Below are 21861 nucleotides of genomic sequence, written 5' to 3' on the forward strand. Positions count from 1 at the left end.
AATCTGGGCCTTGACTGCGACATTTGGCTTTAGTAGGCAGGATTGGAACAGGAGGAGAATGCAGAAGAAGGGGAGCCTCGGGTGATCATAGGCCACTATGAAAATTCTCCATTCTATGGTCCCATTGCTTCTAGCAGTGATTCTGGACACATACCAAAAGGGGCCTCCCACTAGCAGGGTAGAATTAGAAAGTAAATTGTCTGTGAACATTCAGAAACTAAAGACAGATCTGAATGTGCTCTGCATCTTTAAGAATCATGTTCTGAAGAGGATAAATTTGGTAAACTGTCATTTGTGTTTATTTGCATAACTTTTCTATTTGGGTATGAGAGTGATCTCTAGATCCACCAACTGTGATGTCCTTCCTTACAGAATGAACTGTTAATCTTATCTAAGAATTACAGCCGACTTTTTAGGACATTTAGGGGGTCACTGGGGACTGCACCTTATGAACTTTGCTGGGTAAGGTAGTGGGTGGGCACTTTAAAAGACACCACTAGATTCCCTACAGCAGGGGTCCTCAAACTTTTTAAATAGGGGGCCAGTTCACTGTCCCTCAGACTGTTGAAGGGCCGGACTATAGTAAAAATAAAAACTTTGTTTCGTGGGCCTTTAAATAAAGAAACTCCATAGCCCTGGGTGAGAGGGATAATCGTCTCAGCTGCCACATCTGGCTCACGGGCCGTAGTTTGAGGATCCTGGCGCCTACAGAATCCTAGAGGCCCTTCTAGAATTGGAAATTAGAGACAAATGTGCCCCATACAACCTGGCTGATCTGCTGCAGACAAGGGAGATTGCATCCATTTTTAAAAAGAGACGGTTTCCATTTTAGTTTCATAGAAGAGTAACTTTCTACCTCATCAGGACTTCCAGTGAAGGTAGGTGAGGGATATATGTAGATTGAACCCCAGCACAACCCTGAGTACCCTCACCCACCATGGCAGAAGCAACACCATTCATCCATGAGAGAAAGAGAGATGAACCACTAGTCGCCTCTTTTTTTAATCTGTCCCTTTCCTCAAGCACAGGCAAGAGGCTCTTAAGGTAGACCCTCCTAGCCTTTTCTCTCGCTAAGAAATCCATGACCCCCAGGTGAAGACGAGCTGGCTCTGACGATCGGAGCTGTGTGACTAGGAGCAACAGGAGGAATTTTCTGCGTTGAAGAAAATGGCCATTAGCAAGCGGAATCTTCCCCCTGGCCCTTCAAGGTCTGCTGCCTTGAAACCGCCCCAGCCAGCCCCCATTGCCATTCCTGACTTATGGCTATGTTGGTCCAGCCAGGAGGAGTGACATCCAGCAGCATAAAGCATGTCCTGATAAAGCCCCAGAATTGGGGGGCAGGGTTTGGACCCCAGCAATGACAGTGCTTGGGACAGCACAACGGCTTCAGCACGGGGGGCCCAGAGGCCCCAGCAGTGGGCCTCAGCATGGCAAGAAGCTTCAGTTACCTTAGAGAATGTGGATGGTAGCCCAGCTCCACTGGCAGCAGAGTGGGTCGGGATGGCTGCCCAAGCAGGCCCCAGAGGAGTGGACATTGGTGTGGGCAACAGAGCAGCTGCATCCACTATAGCCCTTTGCTGATCTTGAACTGAATTCTTCCACATTGCTCCCCCCCCCCATGTTTAGTAGACAATTCCTTAACAGGAAAGGGTTGGAGGATCAAGAGGGGAGGTCTTGGAAGGTGCCTTGATATCTGGTGTCGGGGGAAAATGAAGATGTCTACTCAATCCACGCAGAACAAGGGAATCAGGCCTTCGGCAGGTGCCTCTAAAAAGGCAAAGATTTGGTATTCTCCCCACTGCATCCCCATTCCCCTGCTGTGAGAGGGAGCTCCCAACTTGATAAGAACACTGAGATGATGATGGAACAGAGAAACTCTAGGTATTAGCCCTAGCACTAGGACAGGCTGTATGCAGCAGACTAATGGCCTCTTAGGGACTCAGAAGACCTTATTCTATGATGAGAATCTGCGAGAAATGCTTTCATCTATAAAGTATCCCTAATATTCCTGTCCTCTCTCTACATCTAAGAAGAAGGGAAAGAGGGATTTATGTTGTTCATTCTCTTCAATATTTTCTTATTCCTTCAGGGGCTGTTGCAATACTTGTGTTTCTTTTTTTAATCATTTTTGTTTCAATTTTTCTTTCCTCATCTAAGGACTCAGAGAGCAGTATAAAGCACATTTTTTCATTTCTTTATTTTTCTTAATTTTTTGGAACATGGTTAATATGGAAATATATTTAGCATGACTTCATATGTATAATGGACGTTATATTTCTTACCTTCTCAAGGGAAGAGGGAGGTGGTGGAAGGAGGGAATTTGAAACTAAAGATAAAAATAAAATTTTTTAAAAGGCATAATTGATCCAAGGGATAAACCTTTAATCACTGGCATTGTACAATAAGGGATAATGAAGGGGGGAAAGCAATGAGAGAGAGGCGGGTAGACACAAAAAATGAAAATGGAGAAAGAGAAAAGGATGGAGGGAAAGATGAATAAAAAAGGTGTTAGGAGGGGGAAGAGGATAGAGGAAGGAAGAAGTGAGAGAGAAGGGAGATCATCTTCCTTTAAAGAAAGTGATTTGGTGAACTGTAGGATGGAAGATACCTGCTTCATAGAGTTGTAAGATCCAGACTAAGTCTAGTTTTTATGTAATCACTTTTTAAAGTATTATTTATTTATTTGTGTTTAACTTTATTTCTTACACACATTGCTTTATAAATCATATTGGGAGAGAAAAATCAGAGCAAAAAGGGAAAAACCATGAAAGAAATTAAAAAAAAAAACAGAAAAAATAAGTGACTATAGCATGTGTTGGTTTACATTCAAGTCGTCTTAGTTCTTTTTCTGGATGCAGATAACATTTTCTGTCCAAAATCTATCGGGATTGTTTTGGATCACCTAACCACTGAGAAAAATCATGTCTTTCATAGTTATACATTGCGCATTCTTGCTATTATTATATACAACATATTCCTTGTTCTACTTGGTTTGCTCAGCATGTTTGTGTAAATCTTTCCAGGCCTTCCTTTCTAAAATCAGCTTGTTCGTTATTTTTTATAGAACAATAATATTCTATAACATTCATATACCATATTCAATCTTTTTTTTTTTTTTTGGCTGGTGAGGCAATTGGAGTTAAGTGACTTGCCCAAGGTCACACAGCTAGAAAGTGTTAAGTGTCTGAGGCCAGATTTGAACTCAGGTCCTCCTGACTTCAGGGCTGGTGCTCTACCCACTGTACCACCTAGCTGCCCCATATTTAACCGTTCTTAAAACTTAAGCCAGGGGAATAAGTTTCAACCATTGTCATGGCTTCCTGGTGATCTAAGTACAAAAGCAATATCACAAAAGGATGGCCAAAACTCAGCTGCTCAAACAAGTAGGTTGAAGCAATGCTATATAATTTATTATCTCTTTTTATAGATTGGCTATAAATGTCTCATTTTATTTTAATCCCAAGCCAGCAGATCAGCCTGAGTCAGGCCTGGACTATGAGAAGGTCACACTTAAGGAACTAGTGCTGTCAAAGATGCAGCAATGAAAAACCTTGTCCTGCGGCAGCATAAGTCCCCACGACTTTTGGCATATGTTATAGCTTAAGAACCCAGCAGTTTGTAGTACAGACCTCTCTGTACAAGTTCTCCTCAGGGACAGACACACATACACACATACACACACACACACACACACACAGAGGTGCAAACAAATACATAGGTGGAAAGCTTCCCAGGTAACCAGACTCCCCAGAGCTATGAAACACTACAATGCTCTGGCTCTCTTGTTTTCCCTCCTGGCAACATCATGAATGCTTTGATCCAGAGACCATAGCTAGCTCTCTCTTTATAGGCTGGCCACTAGAAGCCTCAAGGAAGAGAAAGGCAGGTGCCCTCATTAGGGTAACAGACACTAGCTGCTGCTTTCCCACTACACAGACCGTTTGACCTCCCTTCCTCACGGTGGCTACAAAGGTGTCCCTCAAAAAAATTTTTCATGAAAACCCAGTCAGTTATCACAACGCACTTACTACTTTCCACTTCAACACCTGATTAGAGTAAAAAGAACCATTTCTATGAACTTTTGTGCTCTGGATCCAGTCCCAGCTCTACCAAATACAAGCTGTGTGACTATAAACAAGTCACTTCCCCTCTACAAGCCTCAGCTTCCCCATCTGTAAAATCTGGATGATAATCTGGTCCCTACTTTCACAGAGTTGTTGTGAGGAAAGATCAAGGAACTTGAAAGAGCTATGGAAATGTGAGCTATTATTATCCATGTCTTATTTAAACTACAGCTCTGCACACAGTAGGCATTTAATAAATGTGTATTGAATGGAGTTATTATTTGACCCCTCATCTAAAGAGGGCAGGATAATAGAGATGCTCCTGGAAACCTAGAACTCAGATAGTTCCCATTTGTCCCCAGGACGCCTCCCACTGTTTCACCCTGGTATTACCTGAAGAGACCTTGGCTAGATCTTGAAGGATAAATCGACTTCTGGTCCCAGCAGAGGTGGACAAACTAATCACTCCTGCTTTCCAAAGAGGCCTATAGGGGCTACATGGGAGGCAGGCAAGCAGCTAAAACCTTCAGATGGCCCCATTCTCAGCCTTGGGGTTTCATTCCCCATGACTATGTGCTGTACTCTCTGATACCCCCCTCATGGAAAAGATGCCAGTCGAAGAACCATCAGCCCTTATTAAGACCCACTGGGACATTCTAGGAACACACAGGAAGCTATTTTCTCCAGTGCTGAAAAACACACAAAAAGAATCCAGGTAGCATTATAGTCCAACTCTATTTGGTGGATGAAATAAAGGGAAATAAGGGAAAGAGAGGAGTCAGGGAAGAAAGTCCAAGAAAAGTGCAATGATGGAACTATTACTTAGATCTGCTGCTCAGGTTTGATTCTTCCTGTCCATCTTCTTTCTTTAAGCCTGTTCTCATAAAACCCAATAAAATAAAACTAGGAATGAGTAACCAAGAGCCTTCATAGGCCTGAGCAATTCATCTTTTCCCAGGCAGGCCATAACTGCTGCCCCTCGCTGCCTTGTGCAGCAACATTGACCAAACCAACAACTTCAATGGAAAGAAGTATCCTCCTCTCTCAATTCCTTCTTCTTCCTCCTCTCTGTTATCCCCGTCTTAACACCTTTTTCCCCTTTTCTCCCATCTTCCTTCACTTTCTCCATTTCCTCTTCTCTCATTTCTCTCCTCTACCTCTATCTCTGTTTGTCTCTCCCCCTCACTTTCCCTCCTTCCCTCTCTTCTTCCTTTTTCTCATCTCCTTTTCCTTTTCCTTTACTTCCTTCCCTCCCCACTCTCCTTCCCTCCATTTTCTCCTTCTTCCCTCCTTTCCTTCACTCCAAGCCCTCTTTGTCTTTTAACTTCCTCCCTGCCCTATTCCTTCCCTTCTTTCTTCCCTCCTTCCTCCTGCCTCCTCCAATACAAGATGACACTGAAAAACAGTCTAATACCAAATCCATTCAGGCATCTTCCAACCATGAAACCTCCACAGGGAGGGTTAAATACAAGCAGCCTTCTACATGGCACAGCCCAGGAGCCACTCAGCCGGCACTGAACAAATAGGACTGTGTCCAGGCAGGGAGCTCCCCTCAGCCCTCAGCTGCTGAGCTAAATATCTGCCCACAGACTAATCTTCCCCTTAATGATGTGTTTGGGCTATAGCCAGGCAGATCACACTCACAGCCCACGGTCCAAAGCAAGAGAGGAGCCAAGAGGTCTCCAAAAAGGAGAGGGCAGACTCAGGCCCTCTGCCTCGGAAAAAATGCAGTTCTAGTCCCATACTGGGCCCTTCTGGCTCTTGTCCTCGGAAGCTCCTTCCCGGAGGCCAGCCATCCCTATCGTGGAAACCCACAAAACAGAAACTGCAGCTGACAACAAATACTGATGAGAGAGAGTGCCAGAGTGATCCTTACAGAGCCGGCAGGTCTGACCACCAACCAAAAAGGGCAGGACCCCGGCCAGGGGCCACATCCCCTATGTGTGTCCTGGACAGAGGGGTGGTTCTCTCCAGAGATGAAGACTCAATCTAGCCTCAAGTACCAATTTTGTCCCAGATTCGCCAGGCCCCCCAAGGAAGTTCAGCCCTGAGTTTTCGCCACTTGTAAAGCAAAAATGCCCTTTCTTTAGGGGAAAGAGCCTTGACCTAAGAATCTGGCTTCCTAAGGACTAGTCCCTCTTTCTGAACCATGGGCCACCACATTTCTCTGGGCCTCCATTCCCGCAAGTCTGCAAGTCTCTGTGGTTCTGTTGTTTTAGTTGTAGCCCACTCTTCATGTACCTGTATGGGGTTTTCTTGGCAGAGATATTGGAGCGATTTGCCTTTACTGCTCTAGCTCATTTTACAGATGAGGAAACTAAGGCAAACAGGGGTAAATGATTTGATGGATTTGAATTCAGATCTAGCACTCTATCCTCTCTGCTACTTAACTGCCCCACAAAAGTCTCTAACATTCTAGTATTCCATGATTCCTTTTTAATTTTTACTGGCTCTAATTTTATGCAGGCCAATCCTCCAATCATAATTGTATTCTAGAATAGATTGAACTATGATTTCTGTCTGATCTACCCCTTTCTTCCTCCCCAGACTGGCTCAAGCTCCATTTCTTACCATTACACACTTTACCCAGCCTCTCTATCAAGCAGGATGAGAAACCCCTAACCACCATAAAGTTACAGTGGTATTGAAATTACAAGAGAAAAGTGAAATAACTAAATTTATTAACAATATAATAAGCCTTATACATTTTTACAATTTTAAAAATATACATATACTATATCTTTTTGTTATTATCACTTTACATTATTTAGCACTGAGTTCATAATATTTGACATATATTCTTTAATTCTTCATCATGAAACAAAAGTTTTGTTACATTGATATTAAATAAATCTTAGATGAACAATCCGTTTTTCAAAGTCTATTCTTATTTATAGCCCACAGTTTTCAATGGGGTTTAAATCAGGTGAAATCCCAGACCATTAAAGAATGTTTATTTTGAGCTCTTGGACAAATTTCCTAACTTTTCACAATGTAGGATATGGTATCATTTCCATCTGGGAACTCCTGTAATTCTGGAACAATTAAGCTTCTCATTATATCATTAAACTGTAAGAATCTGTCATTTCCTAAATGGGTCAAGGTCTTCAGGCCCAGTGGAAATGAAAAATCTCCCAAACATTTTTTGAGTGGATGATTTATGGTCTGATGAAAATGCCCAGCCTCACCAGGACTTCTGAGAATGTTTTAGTATAGCCTTGAATGAAAAAGTAAACTTCATCAGTCATTACTTGTTCCAGTCTTCAATACTTTAGTCTTTGTTCTATTTTGCCAATGACAAGCATCTTTTTCTTCATGGTAATGGTAGAAGGCTATCTTCTCTGCCATTGTTCACCAAGGTTCTTTAGGCCTTATCATCTACCTACCTTGATTCTTTTCCTGCCTAATTACTAATTGGCTTTTCCATGGCCATGAAACAAACACAAATATGAACCCTCCTTCAAATATGATCTCCCCCAAATAGAATATGAGATTGAAAGAACCAAGGAGCAGCTAGTTGGTGCAGTGGATAGAGCACCAGCCCTGAAGTCAGGAAGACCTGAGTTCAAATTTGACCTTAGACACTTAACACGTCCTGGCTGTGAGACCCTGGGCAAGTCACTTAACCCCAACAGCAAAAAAGAAAGAAAAAAGAAGAAGAAGAAAGAAAGAAAGAAAAAAGAATCTACCTCACTTTTCTAATTATATTCCCAACACTTAGCACAATTTTGAAACATATTAAGTGCTTAATAAATGCTGTCTTATTCATAGTCTGCAGCTAAATTTCTAATAGTCTTCTCACTGTTCTTCCAATTTCAAGACTTGATTCTTTGTTTATAGCCACTGTCCAGTTGGAACATAAGGGAATTGCAATCTGCATCATTGGGGAAAAAATATTCACATGGATGAAAACGGGGATTTTTTATATTAATTTATTCCTTTATAGAGCATTATAAGATTTCAAGTTGGACCTTAGAGATTTAATCACAAAATTACAGAATCTGAGAGGTAAAAGGGACTTCGATGACTATCTTGTCCAATCCATACCAAAAAGGAATTCATACTCTTAACATATCTGACAAATACTCTTCTAACTTCTGCTTGAAGAGCTCCAAGGAGGAAGAGGAACCCACCATCTCCTAAATGACAGTCCTTCAAATGCTTGAATACAGATATCCTATCCCTCTGAATCTTCTCTTCTCCAAACTCAACATCAGGACCCCACACACACACACACACATACATCCCTCTTTTCAAAATATCCTAAAACAACCCACTCCTTTTACAACTGAAGATACTGAGGTCCAGAGAAGTGAAATAACTTGCCCAAAGTCAGTAGCAAAGATAGGATTCTAATCTAGGTTTTCTGATTCCAGATCCAGGGTTCTTCCTACCAAATCACACTCTGTCTTACCTATACACAACATTTTACTTCCATAACTGTGATTCGTTCATCTGACTGGTAACCTTAAATGACAGGCAGGCAGAATATGTTATATAGTCTTATTATATTAGATGTTACTTTCATAGCACAGATAAGAAAACCAAGACCTAGGAAGATTAAGTGACCTGACTACAATTACACAGTTAATTTGTAACAGAACTGAGGCTGGATTTCTTATCTCAGTAATCATATTAATACTACCAGGATCTGTGATTTCAGCCATGTGAGTAATCAGATGCTCAACTTAAAAAGAGAGAGAGAGAGAGAGAGAGAGAGAGAGAGAGAAGAAAAACCTCCCTCACAATTACAGCTCTCTGAAATTGGAATGGTGAGCCTTGAGAAGCAATGGATTGCATATGACCAGAGGTCAGTCCAAGTCAGGGATCCTTTGTTGGGGATTCTTACTGAGATAAGGTGAGATAAGGAGGCCCTTGATAAGATGCCTTCCGAGATCCCTTTGGCTCTAAACTTCCATGATTCCAATTCCCTCCTCTGACAGAGATTACAAACCCTCTATATGTTAGTGGACACTTAATAAACATTCAAAACTATGAATTGATTCATTAAAAATATTGATTAAAAGAATTATGATTATTATTATTATCTGCTAGCTAAGGGTCACCCTAATTTCAGAGAGAATCACTACCAGGTTGGCTTTGGGAAGATGAATTTTTTAGCCTTTGAAACTCTCAAACAGCTATAAAGTTAGTGAGGCAATACAATTCATACGAGTGGACAGAATGACCATCCTGATGAAATTACAGAATCTTAAATTATTGATTGACTGATTCATAATTAGAAGGGTATCTAAGGAAGGCACCCACATGAGAGATCCTTCTTGCAACTATATAAAGAACATTTATACTTAGGTAGCCATTATTTCCTATAGAATCTCTTCCCCAATTTATATGTGTATTGTAATCATATCTTCTTTATGATATAAAATCCCTTTCTCTCCCCCAAAAAACTTTTAAACATGTTCATGTGATAGGGGAATGGTGGTTCTGAAGTGCTAAAAGGTCGTTCACCTTTAAAGTCCCTCCCTCCCTTGCCCCTTTCAGATACTCTCCCACCCTCTTTTCAAGGATCCGTTCCTTCTCTCCACCCCCCTCCCTTTTATTGGGGAGACATCTCTCGGGGACAAAGCCTGGGCCATGCCTGCAAACAGCCCCCACTGGTGCAAGGCAGAGCATACACCACCCACTTCCCTCTCCCTCCAAACCCGCCTGTCATCTGCACTGCCCACCCAATCAAGCTGTCTCCTTAACACCTCACCTACTCACTGCTCCTCGCTCTCTCCGACTCACTCTCCCCCCACCACCTCTTTTAATGAAGCGGGAGGGGAAGGAGAGGAAAGCATTCTAAAAAGGCGATGATCCGGACTTGGAAGAACAGAGTAGGTAGGGCCTGTGTCAGCTCGCATCCTTCCTCCCTCCCCACTCAATGCCCTTGCCCAACTCTGTCCCTGCCAGCACTCGGCCACAACCACCTTCCCACACTGCCCGCAAACCCACACACCCCTACCTGACTCCCAACGAGGCAGTGGTTGTAACTCTCCATTACTACAAAAATAGCCATAAAATTCTTCCAAGGGACAGTACTGCTGTCCTGAGGTTCTGATCTATTGTCCCAGAAAATCTGTTTCCCTTATGCCTCAGTTTTTCCCTGTGCACCAGAATGTGAACTACTACTCTGTATTCATAGAAGGGAGAGAGAGAATGAAAGAATGGATTGAAAATAGGTGTAGACGATGTAATACTTTACCCTCCCCCAGAGAGAATCAAAGATGGTCTTAAAAACTATCCAGTGCAACCTCCTATTAATAAAAAAAACATGCTTGAAGAGGTTAAGCAAAAGTCTTGAATTCACATGGCTATATCAAGTTCCATAAATTATCTAAATTCTCCCACTTGAGAACTAGACGTTTGTTTCTAGATTCCAGATAACTCAATTGGGAGAGTATTAAAAACTAGCACTTTAGTGCCTTAAGGTTTCAAAATGCCTTACAAATATTATCTCATTTGATCTTCACAACATCCTTGGTAGGTAGGTGCTATTATTTTTATTTTACAGATGAGGAAACTGAGGAAAATAGAAATTAAGTGATATACTCAGGGTCACACAACTAATAAAACACAATAAGAGAGTCCAGATCCAGCTCTCTATCCATGATGCAACTTAGCTGCCTAAATAAGGATATAGGATTGAATTCCATAAGTATAAAGCACCTAGTGTGTGCAGAGCAATTTGTTCAGTTCAGCTAAGGCAGATACCAAAATGGATGAGACATGATCTCTGCTCTCACAGAGCTTACAATTTCGTAGGAGGATATGACACATTCACAGATTACTATAGCAAATAACAAATTATGCAGAATAACATCATCAGAGAGGTACAAAGCAAAATGTTTTATGTGATTGAAAGTGAGAAAAGTCATTACTTTTTTGAAATATTGACTAAAGCTTCCTGAACGACGTGCATCTGAATTTCATTTTAAAAGATGGGCAGGAATTCAACAAAAAGAAGGAAAGATATTCTAGGTAGAGGGGAAAGTATGAGCCAAAGCATAGAAAGAAGGAAATGCGGAGATCAGGGGGAGGGAATGGTGATATTCAGAGATAGAGAGTAATTCAGTAGTCCAGTTTATCTGGTACATATGGGAGCAATATGAAATAAAATTGGAAAAATAGTTGGCATCAGCTTATAGTCAGAAATGAATGCCAGAACAAGGAATCTGAAGTTGACTCAGGCACTCAGGAAACTACGATGGATGTTTGAGATGACATGACTAGATTTGTGGATAAGAACATTAAACTGGCAACGTGTGAAGGATGGTTGGAAGGAGAGAACTAGAAGCAGGAACACACACACACACTCTTACGCCTTACCACCTAGAAGCTTACATTCCAATAAAGGAAGACAACATAAAGGAGAATGGTGATCAGGAAGGTTTTATTCTCAGGTGGTGAAAATAATGGCAGACGTTGAGGTAGCCTGGTTGGAAGATGGAATAGGATGGGAAATTGAAGTATGGTTGGATGTCTAAAATGATCAGTCAATATATTGAGCTAGATGGATTTGCACACAGTCATCAATCAACTGAGTAGGAACCAAGTGTGGTAGCTCCAAAAATGAGTGAATTAACATGAGGATTGAGGGCGTCTATTCTGAAAGTTCCATTGCTGGAGTTCAGTGGGTAAAGTGCTAGCCCAGATGAGGGGGAACAGGACAGTGGCAGGTGAGATGACCTGGGTAACTATGTTGATGTGAAGCTGAAACATGGCCTGGGAAAAGGGAAAGTTACAGAGAGTGCTAAGGTTTAAATAGAGATTGCAGCTTGAATGTTTTTCCAAAGACCAAACAGTAAAATCCTAAAGAGCAAATTTAGAGGGAAAGCTCAGATTTTAACATGTTGAGCTTGAAATATTAGGGATACATCCTGGTAAATATCCTATAAACCATTCAAGAAGCAGGTCTCAAGTTCAGGAAAGTAGGTCAGGGCTGATTGTATAAATTTTAGATTCACCCACATAGAGTTAAGTGAAATCAGCAAAGTTCTGGTACAAACTCACCAGTGGAAGACAAGAATATAATGGAGAAAAGCTGCTACTGGGAGTTCAGAAACGTAGCTTCTAGCACCGGCTTTTCAACTATGAGTTAGTTCCTATCTCTCTCTGAACCTTAGCTTCCTCTTTTGTGTTTGAGAGCAGGGCTAGAAGATTTTTTAAGCCTAGAACACAATAAACATTCACTCCTTTAACATTTATTTATTAAGTGCCTATTGTATACAAAGCATTATGCTAAGTGCTGGGGAAGGTGCAAAGTTTTCCAATGACATGATTTTGAACGGCTTATAGTCTAATCGTGGCCACAACTATGAGCTGAATTAAATTGAATCAAGGATTCTTTCCACTTCTAAAATGGTATGATACTAAGCTTAGAAACTGTACTGCATATCCAAATACAGGGTGAGGGTAAGGCTGAGATGGGAGTGTCTGTGCTGGGAATAAGTCCATGTTTACTTACAACTTGTCCTAAGCCAGAGCTAAGCCTTAGCTCTTTGCCAGCAACTGGGAGGAACAGTTAACATGGAAAAAACAATATTCTGTTCAAACATTCTGGCTTAAATCCTTATTGTGGCAAAGAAAAAAGCAGGCTGGTTGTAAAGTACGAAGGATAATTAATAGAAAAAGATGAAACTTCAAAGTGGCTTCACTCGAAATGGAGGCAGTTAGTAACCTGAGCCAGGAGAAATTGTTCTTTGGGTACATGGGCCACCTGCCAAACCAGCTCTGAATCCATATTGATATGGTTCTAATTGTTTTCACAGCCAGGAACATCTGCCCTGCTTTGCAGTCTCCCTGCACTGGCACCTGCACTCTTAGGTCACTGCTTCCCACATCCCACTATGTTCCTGGTGGGATGGCAGAATAGGGATCTCATAGCACTCCCCCACCACAACACAAGCCCCCACAGGTAAAACAAGTGACACCGAATGTTTATTGGGTCTCTTAACCTCATTTATATTAAGGTCATGGTGGAACAGTTAAGAGCTCTCTTTGGGAGCTAGAGACTATTGAGTTCTTATCTCATTTCTGCCATTAACTTACTCCATGACCCCGATCGTGACCTTTCTCCACCTGGGACCTGTTTCCTCAGCTGGAAAATGAGAGAATTAGAATTAATGACCTCTAAAGGTCCTTTCCAGCTCTAACATTCGCAGTTCAGTAATTCTACCTTGGATATCTCCATACTAATGATTCCTGGAGAGAGCTGGGCAGACAATGTCATCATAATAGATTTTGATTTGTCAAAGACTGTAAATCTTTCTCCTTCAGTTTTTAAATAGGCATAGAATGTTAGAAATACAAAGGACTTTAGAGAAGATCCAATAATAACTCATATCTGGAGTGTTTTAAGATTACAATAGATCTGTAAAGTAGGTAAGATGAATATTATTTCCATTTTACATGGCTCATAAAATGATTGGCCAAGATCACACAACTAAAATGTCTTCAGAACTGAGATTAGAACCCAGGTCTTCCAATTTCAAATGCAGCATCTTCTCCACTAGATTCCATGTAGTCTGAACTTCATTTCATAAAGTAATGACCACGGCCAAAAGGGACAGAGTCCTTTTCAATCATCTGGCTCCCTCATTTTATATTTACTCAACAACTATGCACAAATGCATGAGGCTTTAGGTTAGACTGGAGGAGATAAGAAAACCAATAGTTTGTCCAAGGTTATACAGCAAGTAAATGGTAGATTCCCAACTTGAACCCAGTTCTCTTGACTTTCGGCTCAGGCTCTTTCCATTACTTCCGCACCACCACCATTGTCTGTGATATTTTGTAATATTATTCGATCCATTTACAAAAATTCCAATTCAGAATTTAGAATAGGATTCTTTCTTTCTTTCTCTCCCTTTTCCTCCCCCCACAGGCTCAGAGGGGTAGTCCTGATCCCTAGAGAATCAGGACTAAACACAAAATAATCCAAGTTTTCCACTGAGAGAAGAGCAACTGTTGGTTATTTTTTGACTTGGGAGCGATGAGGCAAAAAGCGCCTTGTTTTCTCTGCTGCCCTTGAGAAATAAACACAGCTGTTTGCATTCAGAAAGCTTTGGCCCCAGCCAAGAGCATCAACAACGCCTGAGCCAGAAGGGCAAAGGGGAACCCATCCACACAGCAATGGCAGGATGCAAGGGGAACGTGGGAGACAGGGAGAGAGGAAAGGCTGTTGCTATCACAGTGATCCCAGGGTAGTGATTGATACACAAAGCCGGAGGCCCCCAGATCCATAATCCCCTGCCAAGCTGATGCTGGTTGCTGTGCTTATGCTGCCCCCTGGTGGACAACGTTGCACAGATGGGTCAGGTCTACCACAGCTTGAAATGACTTTGTGGACCAGGAAAGACCACTGATGAAAGGACCTCAGAAAGGACCTACCTGAAAAGGAATCCATCCCCCAAAATACGAGTAACGATAGCCCTCATTCAGTTTTATAAAGTCCCTTCCTTCTTCCTGCTGTTGTTACTAGTAAGAGGCACAGACTAGATTATCTAAGGTGCCTTCATCCTGTGAAATTGTGAGCTTGGTCAGAGAAGGATCAACATTTTACATATTAATGTAAAGACCAGTGAGTGAGGTTAAAGAATTTTTCAAGGGTTATGTGGCTATGACAGGGTCAGAATTTTAATGCAGTTGTCTCTACACTCCAATATCTCAAAAAGCAAACAGCCAGGTGTTCTGATTAAACACCTTCAAGATCAACTCCTACTTTTTCTAATTACATAAGGCATTCATTTTACTTATCCTTGTCCAGAGGGTAGAGAAGTAGAGAGACTAGGTTCAAATCATTCTATCCTCAGGTTCAAATTAAAGTTCCTAAGGGCAATGCTTATGAAGAAAAGCTTAATAGGTTAAAAATGGGTGTTTATCAGATAAAATTATGAATCTAGCAAATACTATTCTTTTAAACTTCCAAGATTTCCTTCATAAAAAAGCCCAAAGAAACTTTAACATGAAATACTTTTGTGAACCAGGGAACCTCTTAAAAATCCATGCCTGCCTTCCCCCCCCCCCCACCTCACTAACAAAGAGCAGCCAATCCTGGAATAACAGGTAAAATTCATGGTTGCCATGGCAATCCTGTCCAATAGTTGATGAGGATTCCTCTACAAAATGACCTTAGGCAGATGCTGTATAATGTATTATACAGAACATCATTTCCTTGTAGCAATGTGCATTCATGATCCCTGTGTAGCCTGAATAAATTTTCTTTGAATTACTGTGGATCCATACTTAAAACTCAAAGAAACTCTGCTCTACTCAAGAAGAAAGCAAAATGGGGTCAATAAAAGAATAGGATCATAGGGTTTGGAGATGAATGAGATGTTAAACTAAGTCCAACCCCTTCATTTTATAGTAAAGAAAGCTGAAGCTCAGAGAGGATGAGCCATTACCAAGGTCACATGAGTAGTAAACATCAGAACCGGAATTCAAACCCACTCCAAGTTCTATACTTTTACCATTGTACTGTATCAATTTAAAATCATCCCTCTTGTCAACCCAAGGGTCTCTGAAGATGAAGTACATGAATGTGCTTTGTTTGAGCTATCCTTGTTTTGTGGCCTGTGCCAAGTCACAGCTTTTGCACCCTTTTCATCACCTTCATCTGTAATCAGTAAAACAGAAACACATACACACATATACATATGTATGAAATGCCCCAGTTCTATACAAATAAAAGCATTAAGCCCTCTGTCAAGCAGTTTATATTCTGAGTTTTTATGTAAACTGTTTCATTTGATGACCAAGCTCAGAGAACCACAGGATGAAGGAACCCTAGAATATCTCATCTGAATCTTGTCCTTTAATCTAGATGTCCCTTAGGGTTCTGTTCCTTCTTCTATTCTCCCTCTATACTACATTTGGTGATCAGCTCTCATGGATTCAATTACCACAAATAACTAATCTCTACCTCTCCTGTCCCAATCTCTCCTATTTTGCATCTCTGCCTTTTAGACATCTCAAGCTTGTGTCCAAAACTCATCTTGTCTGTCTAACCCTTCCCTCCTCCCTTTCCTATGTCTGAGGACAGCAAGTACCAGCACTACTTATTACCAGGAGTCTCCCTCGATTCTCCTCTCTCAGCCCTTCAAGCTCATATTTTTGTTGCCAGGTCTAGCAGTTTCACTCCTTTCTGCCCTTTGAGACTGTCACCACTTTAGTGCAGGTCCTCAAATCCTCACAACTTGGATTACTGAAATAGCCTGCTACTGATGGGTCTGCCTGCCTTAAGTCTGTCCCCACTTCTATCCAGTCTTCATTGGGTCACCAAATTGATCTTCCTAAAAAACAGGTCCAATCATCTCATCCTCCTAGTCAATAAACATCAGTGGCTCCCTATTGCTTCCAAAAGCAAATACAAAGATGGGCATTTGGCATTTAAGGCTCTTCTTAACCTCACCTCCTCCTACTCTTCTAATCTTTTGAGGGGGAGGAGAAGGGGGAGTGAAACAATTGGAGTTAAATGACTTGCCCAAGGTCTACAGCTAGTGTTAGAGGAGGCCTCATTTGAACTCTGGTGTTTCCAACTCCAGGGCCGGTATTCTATCCACTGCCATCTAGCTGCCCCCCTTTCCAGTCTTCTTAAACCTTACTTCCTGACACCTGTTCTTTGATCCTATGACTGACACCTGTTCTTTGATCCTATGACATTTCCCAGTTGTACCATAAGCAAGACAATACATTTCTCAGCTTTAGCCAATCGTTCTGCCTGTCCCTTCCACCCCCAAACTTCCCAATTCTGCTCCAAATATTGACCTTCCTGGCTTTTAATCTCAGCTTAAATCCCACCTACAGGGAGACTTCCCCACCTTTCTTAATCCATGTCTTCCTGTTATTTCCTATTTATTTTGTATATAGTTTACTGTATTTGCATATCATCTCATTAAATAGCAAATTCCTCAAGAGCAAGGCTTGTCTTTTGCCTCTTTTTGCATCCCCAGCACTTAGCAGTGTCTGGCACATGTCCATTCTGTTTTATCCTTTTCAGTTGTCTGACTTTTCATGATGCCATTTTGGGATTTTCTTGGCAGAGATGCTGGAGTGGTTTGCCATTTCCTTCTCTAGCTCATTTTGCATATGAGGAAACTGAGATGAACCGGGTATAGTGACTTATCCAGGATCTGTTAGTATCTGAGGCCATATTTGAGTTCAGGAAGATGGGTCTTCCTGACTCCAGGCTCAGGACTTTATCCACTGCATTAATTAGATGCCTTTCCTGGCACATGGTAGGCATAACAATTATTGATTACATAAAAATAATTATAGTGTGTGATAAGGTCAAAGAAAGATCTGACCAAGTATTCCAGGGAAATTTCAGAAAGAAAACTTTTAGTCAAAGAAGAGGATTATTCTCAAATGTTTCCTGGAGACAAATGGCCTCTGAGGTGAGAATGTTTCAAAGAGTCAGATAAAAATGAAATGTATTTCAGGTACAAGGGGTGGCCGAGCTCATAGGACTGTAGTAAGGAAAGTGTTTTGTAAACCTTAATGCAATTTAGAAATGTGTTATTCTTGTTCCTATCCTTATTGTTGGACCAAGGATGGTATGATACTATAAGGGTCTTCACCAACCCCAAACTCAATATCAAAGCTGAGGCCTGATTTTTATGCATCTTCTTAACAGGTCTGAAAATTACATCATTCTGACACCTGATGGAATTTCCCCCCCAGCATTAAAATAGGTATATTATAAGATAATAAACTGTAAGATCCCCACCCCACCCCTTTGAATGATGATCCCTTATGGGCCCTTAATCTTATCTAGCTTGCCACTTATAATCTTCACTTAATACCCATTTTTGAGTGGAAATAACATGAGTTGAGGCAACTGGTGACTTAGTGATAGAACAATGGGTTCAGTCAGGAAGACCTGAGCTCAAATCTAGCCTAGGACACTTCCTAGCTGTCTGATTCTTGAATATGTTACTTAACCACTGATTACCTAATGAAAGGATCTGCTGGGAAAGGAAATGGCAAACCATTCTTTTATGTTTGTCAAGAAAGCCCCATGAACAGAAATAGTCCATGAGGTTAGAGTCAGACACAACTGAAAACATTAGTTATGGCTTTTCAAATCTACTTGAAAAGCCAATAACCCAAAATGTTCTTAAAGTACAAATTTCTTTGAGGACTGACTATGCTGGCAGCATAAATGGTCAGGTCAATCCATTTTGCAAGTAGAATGACATGTCTTTTAAGAAATGAATCCCCTCATAACCATCCCTATTTCTTAATGGCATTAAGGACTACAAAGTACTTTTCTCACCATGATATAATACCCAGAGTATTATGTAATACTCTATATTTATACACAGAGAAACCATGATTATCCCCATTTTATAAGCAAGGAAATTTGTGCTCAGAAAAAAGAAATAATTTACCCACGATTACACAAATTGACAGGCAGAGCCAGGACCGAAAACTAAAATTTGTAAATTTTAGGAATCTCAATTCAGTGGTGTTTCCCATTTCACAACACTGTGTGATCACAAAGTAATGAAGTTTAGTGACAAGAACATTGACCCATGAGTAGAAAGATTAGGTTTCTAGTTTATATTTTGCTATTAAATGGTTATATGACATAGTCATGTTATCTCCTCTACTTCAGCTAGATGCCTCATCTGTTAATTAGAAGTAAAAGCTACCTCCCCTCTATCTGCCCCAAGAGGACACAAAAAGAGTCAGGGATATGAAAAGTGTTTTGAAAGCCACAAAGGCACAGTGGTCAGAAGATCACACCAGAGACATCAAAGGTCTGCAATGACTCAGCCCCAATGAGACCCCATAAAACATCTGAGTCTGTTACCCCCTCAACCATGAAGTTGAAAAACATCAAAAAAAGGATCCGAGACGTCTTCTAGATCAAACATTCAGAGACTCTATGTCCTGGCCCTGCTTCTCATTATCCTGCCGTAAGCATGGACAAATTACTGAGCTTCTTTTCCAGCCTGGTAGAATAAGAGAATTTTATAGTCTGATAGGAAAGACCATCTTGTCAAAACTACACCCCAAAAGAAAATCCTTACTATGCTTCATACATACTTTTCAAAACTAATTTTGCTATGAGAATCACAGGATTCAAGGACCTGTCACAGGTCACACAAATAGCAAGTAGCAGAGAACTATTAAGAATACAAGTCCTCTATGATGGTATACTTAGAGAACCCCAGAGACGCTACACCTTTAATCCACACCTTCAGCAAAGTTGCAGGATACAAAATAAACCCACATAAGTCATCAGCATTCTTATATATCACTAACAAAACCCAACAGAGTTACAAAAAGAAATTCCATTTAAAGTAACTACTGATTGTATAAAATATTTAGGAATCTATCTGCCAAGAGAAAATCAGAAACTTTATGAGCAAAACTACAAAACATTTTCCACACAAATTAAGTCTGATCTAACCAACTGGGAAAATATTAAATGCTCTTGGATTGGGCGAGCAAATATAATAAAGATGACAATACTACCTAAATTAATTATTTATTTAGCGCTATACCAATCAGACTCCCAAAAAACTACTTTGATGAACTAGAAAAAATAACAACAAAGTTCATATGGAAAAAGAAAAGGTCAAGAATTTCAAAGGAATTAATGAAAAAAAATCAAATGAAAGTGGCCTAGCTGTACCAGATCTAAAATTATATTATAAAGCAGCAATTACTAAAACCATCTGGTATTGGCTAAGAAATAGACTAATTGATCAATGGAATAGGTTAGGTTCAAAGGACAAAACAGCCAATAACTTTAATACTATAGTATTTGACAAACCCAAAGACCCCAGTTTCTGGGATAAGAATGCATTATTTGACAAAAATTGCTGGGAAAATTGGAAATTAGTATGGCAGAAACTAGGCATTGACCCACACTTAACACCATACACGAAGATAAGGTCAAAATGGGTTCATGACCTAGGCATAAAGAATGAGATTATAAATAAATTGGAAGAGCATCGGATAGTTTACCTCTCAGACCTGTGGAAGAGGGGGGAATTTATGACCAAAGAAGAATTAGAGATCACTATTGACCACAAAATAGAAAATTTTGATTATATCAAATTGAAAAGTTTTTGTACAAGCAAAACAAATGCAGACAAAATTAGAAGGGAAACAATAAACTGGGAAAACATTTTTACAATCAAAGGTTCTGATAAAGGCCTCATTTCCAAAATATATAGAGAATTGACTCTAAATTTATAAGAAATCAAACCATTCTCCCATTGATAAATGGACAAAGGATATGAACAGACAATTCTCAGACGAAGAAATTGAAACTATTTATAGCCATATGAAAAGATGCTCCAAATCATTATTAATCAGAGAAATGCAAATTAAGACAACTCTGAGATACCACTACACACCTGTCAGATTGGCTAGAGTGACAGGGAAATATAATGCAGAATGTTGGAGGGGATGTGGGAAAACAGGGACACGGATACATTGTGGGTGGAATTGTGAACACATCCAGCCATTCTGGAGAGCAATTTGGAACTATGCTCAAAAAGTTATCACACTGTGCATACCCTTTGATCCAGCAGTGTTTCTACTGGGCTTATACCCCAAAGAGATACTAAAGAAGGGAAAGGGACCTGTATGTGCCAAAATGTTTGTGGCAGCCCTGTTTGTAGTGGCTAGAAGCTGGAAAATGAAAGGATGTCCATCAATTGGAGAATGGTTGAGTAAATTGTGGTATATGAATGTTATGGAATATTATTGTTCCATAAGGAATGACCAGCGGGATAAATACAGAGAGGACTGGCGAGACTTACATGAACTGATGCTAAGTGAAATGAGCAGAACCAGGAGATCATTATATACCTCAACAACAATAATGTTTGAGGATGTATTCTGATGGAAGTGGATCTCTTCGATAAAGAGAGCTAATTCAGTTTCAATTGATCAAAGATGGACAGAAGCAGCTACACCCAAAGAAAGAACACTGGGAAATGAATATAAACTGCTCGCATTTTTTGTTTTTCTTCCCGGGTTATTTACACCTTCTGAATTCAATTCTCCCTGTGCAACAAGAAAACTGTTCGGTTCTGCAAACATATATTGTATCTAGGATATACTGTAACCTATTCAACATGTAAAGGACTGCTTGCCATCTGGGGGAGGGGGTGGAGGGAGGGGAAAAATAGAAACAGAAGTGAATGCAAGGGATAATGCTGTAAAAAATTACCCTGGCATGGGTTCTGTCAATAAAAAGTTATTTAAAAAAAAAAAAATAATAACGTAAGTCCTCTAGCTCCAAATCCATAGTTCTTTCCAATGTACAATTCTACCTCTCAAGAATGCTTTGGAGGAGTAAAGGGGAATCCCAGAGAGACTGCTGCTTATTCTGTCCTCTGGGGCCAAATGAAACAAGTATTATCTCTTCTATAGACACTTATGACAACTATGGTAACCTTCCAGCACCACTCTCAAAATCATCCCTCAAATACTCCTCTCTCCAAGCTAAATCTCCAGTTCCTTTACTAAGTCTTTATATGGCAGGAACCAACCTACAAGCTCTCCTCCACAATCTCTTGAGCTACAACTTTTTAATCACTTTTTTTATAACTATGATGCCCAGAACTAAATACATTATTAAAGTGTGATCTGAAGAGGGCAGACCACCTGAATACTTGGAGGATTATCTAAACTATCACAGGTGGCCTCCCATTGCTTCACAACATAATTCAATTAAATCTCACTCACACACACACACACACACACACACACACACACATCTTTTTCAAACTTCTTTCCAACCATGTTTCCCTTAACTTATACT

The sequence above is a fragment of the Antechinus flavipes genome, chromosome 2, assembly GCF_016432865.1.
Source record: "Antechinus flavipes isolate AdamAnt ecotype Samford, QLD, Australia chromosome 2, AdamAnt_v2, whole genome shotgun sequence".
In the NCBI taxonomy this organism is placed as follows: Eukaryota; Metazoa; Chordata; class Mammalia; order Dasyuromorphia; family Dasyuridae; genus Antechinus; species Antechinus flavipes.